The sequence below is a fragment of the Rousettus aegyptiacus genome, unplaced genomic scaffold (genome assembly GCF_014176215.1).
Source record: "Rousettus aegyptiacus isolate mRouAeg1 unplaced genomic scaffold, mRouAeg1.p scaffold_m13_p_16, whole genome shotgun sequence".
Taxonomy (NCBI): Eukaryota; Metazoa; Chordata; class Mammalia; order Chiroptera; family Pteropodidae; genus Rousettus; species Rousettus aegyptiacus.
In genome coordinates this window covers 48,205,509-48,215,130 of record NW_023416291.1, presented here as the reverse complement: position 1 = coordinate 48,215,130, position 9,622 = coordinate 48,205,509, and the positions used below count along the sequence as shown (strand labels likewise).

Here is a 9,622-nt window from a genome sequence, read left to right as displayed (position 1 = left end):
GCTATAAACCAAACAAAACCCTGTTTACACAGGGTTCAAGATCTAGAAAGCGAGAGAGGAAAGGACTTGTGGAATCACAGGATACTCAGCAGAGATCCCCAAATGATCATGCCTTAGGGTAAATTTTACTCTAGATGCTCCCTAAAGCTTAAAAGCCAGCCTCTAAAGACACAAATTAAACCTCAAGTAAATTAACTGGCTGCCAAAACAACTTTACACTCTTAAAGTAATATGGCAAAGTCTAAATTCTTGACAACAAAATATGCAGAATATTCTACATTAAATAAAACATGGCAAGAGATAAAATGTGGCAAAATGCGATTCATAGTCTGGATTAAAGTGAGTGATGTGACGGATCCAGAAATCACAGAGATGATGGAAGTAGTGGACAAATCATTATGATAGGCATTATAAGTTGGCTGAAAGGAAAATATAAACATGAGAAAAGAAATTCAAAATGTAAAAAAAAAAAATAAACCAAATGGAACTTCTAAATACAAAAAAAAAAAAAAAAAATGCAATACCCGAAAGAAAAATTCACTAAATAGATTTAAAACCAAATTAGATATTACAGAAAAAAATAAGTAGAGACTAACAGAAAAACTATCCAAACTTAAGCACAAAGAATTTGAGGGCGGGGCGGGGGAAGGCTAAAATGTAATAGACAGAAAAAGAGTGACATATGGAAGAAAATCAAGCAGTGTACCCCTCATGCAGTTGGAGGGCCAGAAGAAAAGGAGAAGGAGACGCAGAAATTATATTGGAAAAAATAAAGTCGAAAGTTTCCCCAAATTTACAATGATTAAAGGAAGCGTATTAAAGCCCACATAGAAGAAATAAAATCAGACTCAAAGCACACCAAAATCAAATTTCTGAAAACATTTAGCTAAAAGAGAATCTTTAAATAATGCTGGAGAGAAAAAGACCTATTTCATATAAGAAAAATAAGAATCGCATCAAATTATCTTTATCCCATTTGAAAAAACAAAAACAAAAACAAAACTGTGAAGTCCAAATTCAATACCAATAAAAATATCCTTCAAAAATTAAGGCAAAATAAATTATTTGCACACAAATAATAACAGAAAATTTGTGCTAGCATTCCTGAATTACAAGAAATGTTAAAGGGAGTTTTTCAGACAGAATGACAGCAGATGGAAATTCATATCCATGCCAAGGCATGAGGAGTGTCAGAAATAGTAAATATGTGAGTAACTAAAAAAGACATTTTTGTCTCATTTAAAACACATTTTAAAATAGACCATTTAAAGCAATGCATTATGGAGATTATAATATATGTATAAATAAATGTATGCAAACAGTAAGACAAAAAATAGATGGAAGAATAAGAAAAAAACTATCAATATAAAGTTCTTAAAATGAATGATAATAGGGTATTCGTGTAAATCGGTATCAAGGTAGAGGGTGATCAATTGAATATATATAGTTAAAAGCTGAAAATCACTATAAAATAAAATAAAAAGATATAGCTAATAAGCCAAAAATAAAGATAAAATTCAATCCTGAAAATTTGCAACCCAAAATAAGAAAGGGGAAAGAGAAAAAAAGAATAATAAAAACAGATAGGAAAATAAAACATGCAGCAGGATGATAGATTATAATCCAAAGGCATTGCTACTTAATTAATTAGACAAACATAATTGTCTAAACACTCCAATTCAGTGGCAGAAATGGTCAGATTATATAAATAAAAAAAGTGCAAACTATATATAGTCTACAAAAAAAAAAAAAACAAATGTGAAGACACGCAGGTTAAATACATTTAACCTATAAGACCTGTTAAAGAAAGACACACATAAGTAAAAATATTTTGAGAGAAATAACATGGAAGGAAAAAAGGGTGTGGTGTGAACATGGGGTAGCAAAAGTAGACGAGGAAGTATGCGACCATGAAGGAATGCAGTCTCAGAGATCAGAGACTTAAAGAGAAGAATAGATTAAAACCTAAAAAGAAAGGAAGATCCCAGTGCACTCAAGGAAAGAGAAGTCCAGCCCCCAAAACCCTTCTCGCTTATTCTTCCATTATAATACAGCTGGGCCCACCTTACCACATCCTGATGGACACCAATTTTATCAGCTTTTCCATTAAAGCCAAACTGGATTTAGTGCCGTCAATGATGAACTGTCTGTATGTCAAGCATGTCCTTTGTGTAACTGACTCTGTTATGGCTGAAATTGAGATATTGGGGCAGAAGTATCGAGTGGCTCTAAGGATTGCCAAGGCTCCAAGATTTGAATGACAACCATGCACACACAGAGGAACCTAAGCAGATGAGTGATCACGAGAGAGAATAGCTCACTACAAGTGTCACATTGCTGTCAAGGTTGACAACGATCTTCAATGAAGAATCAGGAAGATCCCTGGGGTTCTCATCGTGTACATGTCTAACCACAGGTACAACATTGAGCGGGTGTCAAATGATAATGGAGGCCCTTGGTTCCGATTCTTAAAAGACAAAGTTCCTCTGCTTTCTGTCAAACAACTTTTTTGTTGTTGTAGCCAGTTTATTAAACATGCTACAGCATGAATTATTATTCCACTTACACATCTGCTCTGTGTGCACTGAGTATGGTTAAATATACTCACTTTTTGATGTTTGGAAAATGATCTTTTTGTAGCATTTTAAAATTTGTTGCATTGTTTTATAAATCAGATGACTGCTCACGGAATAAAAAGATATATCTCATACAAACACTATTCAGAACAAACTAAAACTCAGGTAGACTAGAATTTAGCAAAAAGATATTACTAGCAAGATACTTTTTATATTAAAATTATTAATTCATTAGGAATTATGAAAAAACAAATATGTCCGCACATCAAAACAGATTCTAAATAAATAAAGGAAAAAAATGAGAGAACTGAAAGAAGTAGAAAAATTTACAATTACGATTTGTGATTTCAACATTGTTCTTTGTGTAATTAATAGTAAAAGTGGAAATAAGAAAATCCCCCCCCCAAAAAAAAACTGTCAACCAACTTCACCCAAGAACTGTAGGACAGAAATTCAAGTGCATATACAACATTCATGAAGATATATCATACCCTGAGCAATAAAAAAAAACTCAATAAATTTAAAAGAGGTGAAATCAAATATATGTTTTCTGATCATAATGTGATAAAACTAGAAATCAATAACAACGATATAGGAAAATCCTTAAATAATTGAAAATCAATTAATATATTTCAATAGAACCCTTGAGCCAGAGAAGAAATCTCAAGGGCAATTTAAAAACATTGGGAAATGAATGAAAATGAAAACATGGTATATCAAAATTTGTGTGATATATTTATATTGGAGCTTAAGGGGTAATCATTTAAGCCTTTAAAGATTTATATTAGAGAAGAAAATAAGTTTAAAAGTAATAGTCTAATATTCCACTTTAAAAAGTAATTTTAAAAAGCATATTAAGTGAAAAGTAAATAAAAGGCAATAAAAAGAGAATGTTGGTAAATTAGAAAAATAATAGAAAAATATCGATGAAACTAAAAGCTGATTCTTTGAAAAAATAAATAAAATTGATACATCTCTAGCAAGACTGATCAAGAAAAAAATTTTAAAAGGCTCTAATTTACCAATAACAAGGATGAAAGAAGAAACCTTGCTACATGTTGAACAGACATTAAAAGAATAAGAAAATATTATGAACAATTTTGTCAATAAAATTGACAAATTAAATATTTAGATCCCTTGACAGACACAAGTTAATAAAACCGACCCAAAAATAAATAGAAAATCTTGATAATCTTATTTTTAATAAATACATTGAATTCATAATTTAAAACCCTCCAACAATAAAAACTCTGGATCCAGATGATACACTGAGGAATTTTACGAATATTTGAGTTAAAAATAAATACCAGCTTTGCACTTATTTTTTTCAGAATATATAAAAGGAGAGCACATTTCTCCAACTGTTTTTTCCAGGACAAAAACTATCCCTATTCACAATAGCCAAGACATGGAAGCGACCTTAGTGCCCATCAACAGAAGAAGTTATGGTTCATATATACGATGCAATATTACTCGGCTATTAAAAAATGAAATCTGACCATTTGCAACAACATGGATGGACTGAGAGGGTATTATGCTGAGTAAAATAAGCAGACAGAGAAACATAAATACCCTATGATTCCACTTTACATACGGGAATCTAAGGAACAAAAGAAATGAACAAACTAAATGAAAGCAGACTCACAGATACAGAGAACAAACTGGTGACTGCCAGAAGGGAGGAGGGCTGGAAGGCTGGGTGAAAAGGCAAAGGGATGAAGCACAAATAAGTAGTTATAAAACAGTCACTGGGATTTAGAGTCTAGCATAAGATATGTAGTCAATATTATTGTATCGACTGTGTGTAGTCCCAGATGGGTGCTGGAGTAATCAGGGGGGATCACTTCATGGATTGTATAAATGAATAACATTTTAAAATTTAAAATAAACAAATAACTCAGAAAAAAACAAAAACTATCCTGATAGCAAAGATTCCAAAGGAAAAAAATTAAAGGCCAATAGCCATATGAATATAAATGCCAAAATTTTAACATAGTTTAACAAGATGAATCCAGCAATATCTTAAAAGAATAATACATCATGGCTAAACGAAGCTTATCTCAGCATGTTACTTTAACAATAAAAAAATTAATATATTGCTCCGCAGTAAAAACTAAAAGAAAAAAAATGGTTGACTCAATAAATAGAAAAAAAGTATTTGATAAAACTCAGCAACTGTTGACAATGTAATTTTAGCAAACTAGAAAGAAAAGGGAAGACCCTCCCTCAACTTGAGAAATATTTATTAAAAAATTCTAGCTAACATCACACTTACTGATTAAACAAGCAAACAAACTGAATGCTTTCCTCCCTATTAACAGGAAGAAGACAAGGATAATCACTCTTAAGAAATTATTTTCTAGTCATTATTGTCTTTGTTTTCAGAAAACATTATCAGGTAAGTAGACAATCCTTAGGAATATCAAAACAGCAATTATAACTAAGTGAATTAAGGCAAATTATGGAATTGAAAGTCCATTTATTAAAAAAAAAAATCACTTTTATTTGTATATTCTGACTACAAACAACAATAAAATTTAATTTCCAAAAATATCATTTACAATAGCATCCCAAAACAAGAATGAATACTTAGGGATAAATTAAAGTGTATGTAAGATCCATATATGGAAAACTACAAAGTATTGCTGAGAGAAAATAAAGATTTAAATAAATGGAGAAATATGTTTTTTAAAGTTCACTATTGCTATGTCAATTTTCCCTAAATTTATTTACATAGTCAAGGAAATTACAAGCAAAATGCCAGTAGGCTTTGTATAAAAATTGATAATCTAATTGTAAAGCATATATGGGAACGCAAAGAACTCAAACTAGTAAGACAAATTTGAATAAGAACAAAGTTGAAGAACTCGGATTGCCAGATTTCAAGACTTAAGAAAAAGCTAAGTAATCAAAACTGTGTGGTATTAGTATATGGACAGACAAACGGGTCAATGTAAAGAGGGAATTTTCAAGGATACCCACACATCTGTGGTCAAATGATTTTTCTACATGTCAGGTGAGTTCAACAAAAAATAATTATATATATATGCAAAACAGCTCTGTAAGATCTGTATGTACATTTGGAAATAAATGAGTACTGATCCTTACCAAAGACCATAGACAAAATTTTACTCAAATTAGAACAAAGATTGAAGTATAATGGCTAAAAAAATTTAAATATCTAAAAGGAACCAGGAGCTACTAGTCACAAGCGGCTAATTAAATGAAATAAAAATTTTGAATTTCGCTTTCTCATTTATACTAGCCACATCCCAAGTGTTTAACAGACACATGGCATAGACAATTTCCATTGTCTAAGGAAGTACTATTGGGCAACGCTGCCGTAAAAAATGTAAACATAAACCACTGAGCATATTAAATCTCATGAAATTTTGCCTGGTTTGTACTGATTTGTAGGAACTTTATTACGTGATTACTAAGTTGTACATTTAGGGTTACATGATGACGATACTTAGGGTATTTTTTAGTTTACTCTAGGATTTACAAGTAGAAGCCATCGAAGTCCTACGAGAAATGCATCATATACTTCACAGTTTCAAATGCTGTTAAATCCGAGGATAATTCTTACAATGCTTTATTTCTAATGGATGTGAGATTTTTAAAACACTGAATTTCCTTTAACGTTGAATTCTTCTGAGATAATGATTTTTGAAAAAGTGGGTTTTTTTTTTCCTTTCTTGTTTCTACCTCTCTAAAGATTTTACAAGTGACAAACCAATAATAGTCAGTAGCAAAAAACACCCAGAAAAGGGAAAACCAATTAGAGGATGGCTACATTTTCTGAAAAACATTATACAGTAAAATATATGTTACAGCTTCCTCTATTTATAAATAATATTTCTCAATGCTTTTAATCATCTTTTATAAAACATCTGTTTTAAATTTAGAATCTGAAAAGAATATTATTTTAATATAGTAACAAGTGGAACTATTTCATAGAACAAAGGGAGCAAACCACCTCTCCCCAAAGATGGCTTTTTGAAAAAAAGCGAGACTCTAGCTTGTTTAAAAATTTAGAGCAGGCGCTAATACACCTTTTTTTTTACTGTTTTATAACCTTCAAGTACAGCAAAAGCATTTTTAATATTCTTCCCTTAAAAACTTTATTTTTACCATAAACTCTGTCAGTGCAGATGAAAAGCTACTGTACAATAACCTTGTGTAACAACCAGCCATCTGTCATTACATCCTTCTTCAATGAAATCAAACTGCCTGTTTACAGAAACGTTTTCTGTGAAAGATTTGCCTATACGCAAAAGATTCACCCTGACCATAAATGACACGTGAGTGCGTGTGATCATCTTTTACTTACAATGAAACGACTTTGCGGGATGTTTACCAAGCGTCCAGGATGATGTGAGGCGCTGTGGAATATGGAAGAAAGCATGAGGAAACAGCGCAGCGGAGGAGATAAGACATAAAACAGGTTCTGTTTAGCGATTAAGATAATATAATATCGCGCATAAATCTGTGTGGCACCGATAATAACTGCAACATAATTTTCAGCATGAATGAATCAGTAATTCTATGACAAGAAATTTCTGCTGAGAGTGTGAGATTAGAGTGGTGAATTAAAAATGCTCAGGAGCTGATGGAAGTTTCTGGAAGGGAAAGAGATAGTAAGGGAAGATAATTCTGAGCATATGAGAATACTAGGCTTTTCTTCGGTTTACAAGAAAAAAAAATGAGGGAAAGAGAAACAACCCCCTTCATCATTAAAATCTGTATAGGAATTTTATGGGATGTTGAAAAAGAATAAATGGGTGGAATTTGGGGTGCGGGATATAAAATTCTCTTATCTCGTAGAAAAAAGACAAAAGTTAATGTCTGATGTTTATAGAACAAGGGATAGAAGAATCTACATGCATTTAAAGTGACCGAGTTATCAACAGAATAACTAATTCACAATAATTTCACAATATTGGAGTTGGGGGAGTAGAAAAGACACGGAAGGAACTAAATAAACGAGCTAAACTTCCCTTGTCCTTGTGGGAGCAAAAGAATGTTGGCAAGAGTCAAAAGTGTAAATAAGTAATGAAGATGAATGAATGAAGTCCGTAACAAAAGTAAAAGCAGGAATGGTTCCCAGTGACTGCCCCCGGAGCAAAGGTCTGGAGTGGAATATGAATGCTTTAGATTACGTACATGTATTATTACTTAACATTCATGTGTATGTAGTACTCCTTGAAAATGGATATATTACATCCAAGTTCAAATTCAGAGATATTTTGTTAAAAGTATCTTTGTCAACACCATATCTACTTTTAAAAAAACAACCGAAATATGCACAAGGAGCATGGTGATTCCTATGTGACAAATACATCGAGGAATCAAAAATATGCCTTTTAATCTCACCTTACTTTTGCACTTTTCTTTAGGTTCCATTGTTCATTTTTTTGCATCCAACTTTAGCATATTAAAATGTGACTCACAAAATTAATCAGCTTCAGTGAAAAAAAAAATGACCAGAAACTATTCAAAATACCAAGTATGATAGAAAATCTTATTAAAGCTAAAATATGTAAGATGCTTATATAATAATAAAGTCTGCATTGCTCAAATTATTATTATTTTTGGTTTGCAGGATACTATTAATGTCATAAAAATAGTTGACAATAAAAAAAATAACTTTTATCGAATCCCTAGTTACGAATTATTTTTTCTTGTGATAAGAACTTTTAAGATCTACTCTCAGCAACTTTCAAGTACACGATACAGTATGAACGACTGTACATTATCCTTAGGACTTAACTTATTTCATAACTGGAAGTTTGTACCTCTTGATCCTCTTCGCCCATTTCACCCACCTGCCAACCCCAACCTGCGGCAACCAGGCAACCGTCACTCTCTTCTCTGTATCTATGAGCTCAGCATCTTTGTTGTTTGCTTGCTTGTTTTAGCCTCCACATGTGAGCATGATACTGTGGTATTTGTCTTTCTCTGTTTGCCATTATTAACCCAGTTTTAGAAACAAGGTTTCCAGATATCGGGGAAGTTAAGTTATTTCTCCTAAGTCACTGAGACAACAGATAATAGAGCTGGGCTTCTCTTGTTCCCAAATCCAGAGAACTTAACAAATATATGTGTTAGAAATTGACTGCTACACATATACTTCTAAATACATGTGGCATGCCACATTATTACTGAGGTATCAAGAAGGAAATGCCACATGTCCATTAATTTTATGTATTTGATTATATTTTCTATTTTAGTTAATATTTCTGACCAATACAAGAATACTTGTATGTTTTTTAATATAAGTATTCCTTGGACATATAAAATTACTATGTCTAATCCGCCTCATCTATCTTGGTGAAACCTGATGTTTGAGAGCTTCATTAGGGGTCTTCTAAATTCATGCAGGAACGTAAACTGGTATAAACAGACAATACCAGTGGTATTCCCCTGTGCTCGTAGTAAATGAATGATTAATCAACAACCTGACAATCACAACTTAAATCTACAGCTTCTCTGTAGATCTAAATAAGATATCAGTTCTCTTTTAAATGAGTAAAATTTAAGAAGTTTTCCATTGGTTTAGAAGAATGACAGCCACTACCCAGACCCTAATTCTGAATCCTCTGGACTATTTAAGGAAATTGACAAACTCTCACAACTTTAGGAAGAAAATAACTGCCCGTACTTTTCAATGTAGAATATATAAAATTCCTTCTTTTGTTACCTATTAGTTAGAAACCTTTTAGGAAAGAAAAATATCTATACAGCCCAGTATTTCCATGTTAAATAAAATACCATAGGTTAAAAAAAATGGCACAGGCAAAAAAATATTACACATTTTTTAAAAGGGAACTAAAATCAAACACAGCAGATTCTTTTGTTTTGGATGAAAAACTTAAGGAAATTAGATCTAATTAATGAGTTTTTATTAATAAGAAGTTAAAATATATTAGTGAAATGTTATGTTTTAGTTTGAATTAACAGTCATGAAGTTCTGAGAGTTTGGTTACCTACCTCACCACTCATAGATAGCCTCCCTCAATTATACTTTTTTCAAGATACCATTC

General features: G+C 31.8%; 1 pseudogene; it reads left to right on the top strand.

Annotated features, from left to right (window-relative positions):
* Positions 1-1,874: 1,874 nt before the first annotated feature.
* Positions 1,875-2,731, top strand: LOC107515603 (annotated as a pseudogene).
* Positions 2,732-9,622: the final 6,891 nt, after the last annotated feature.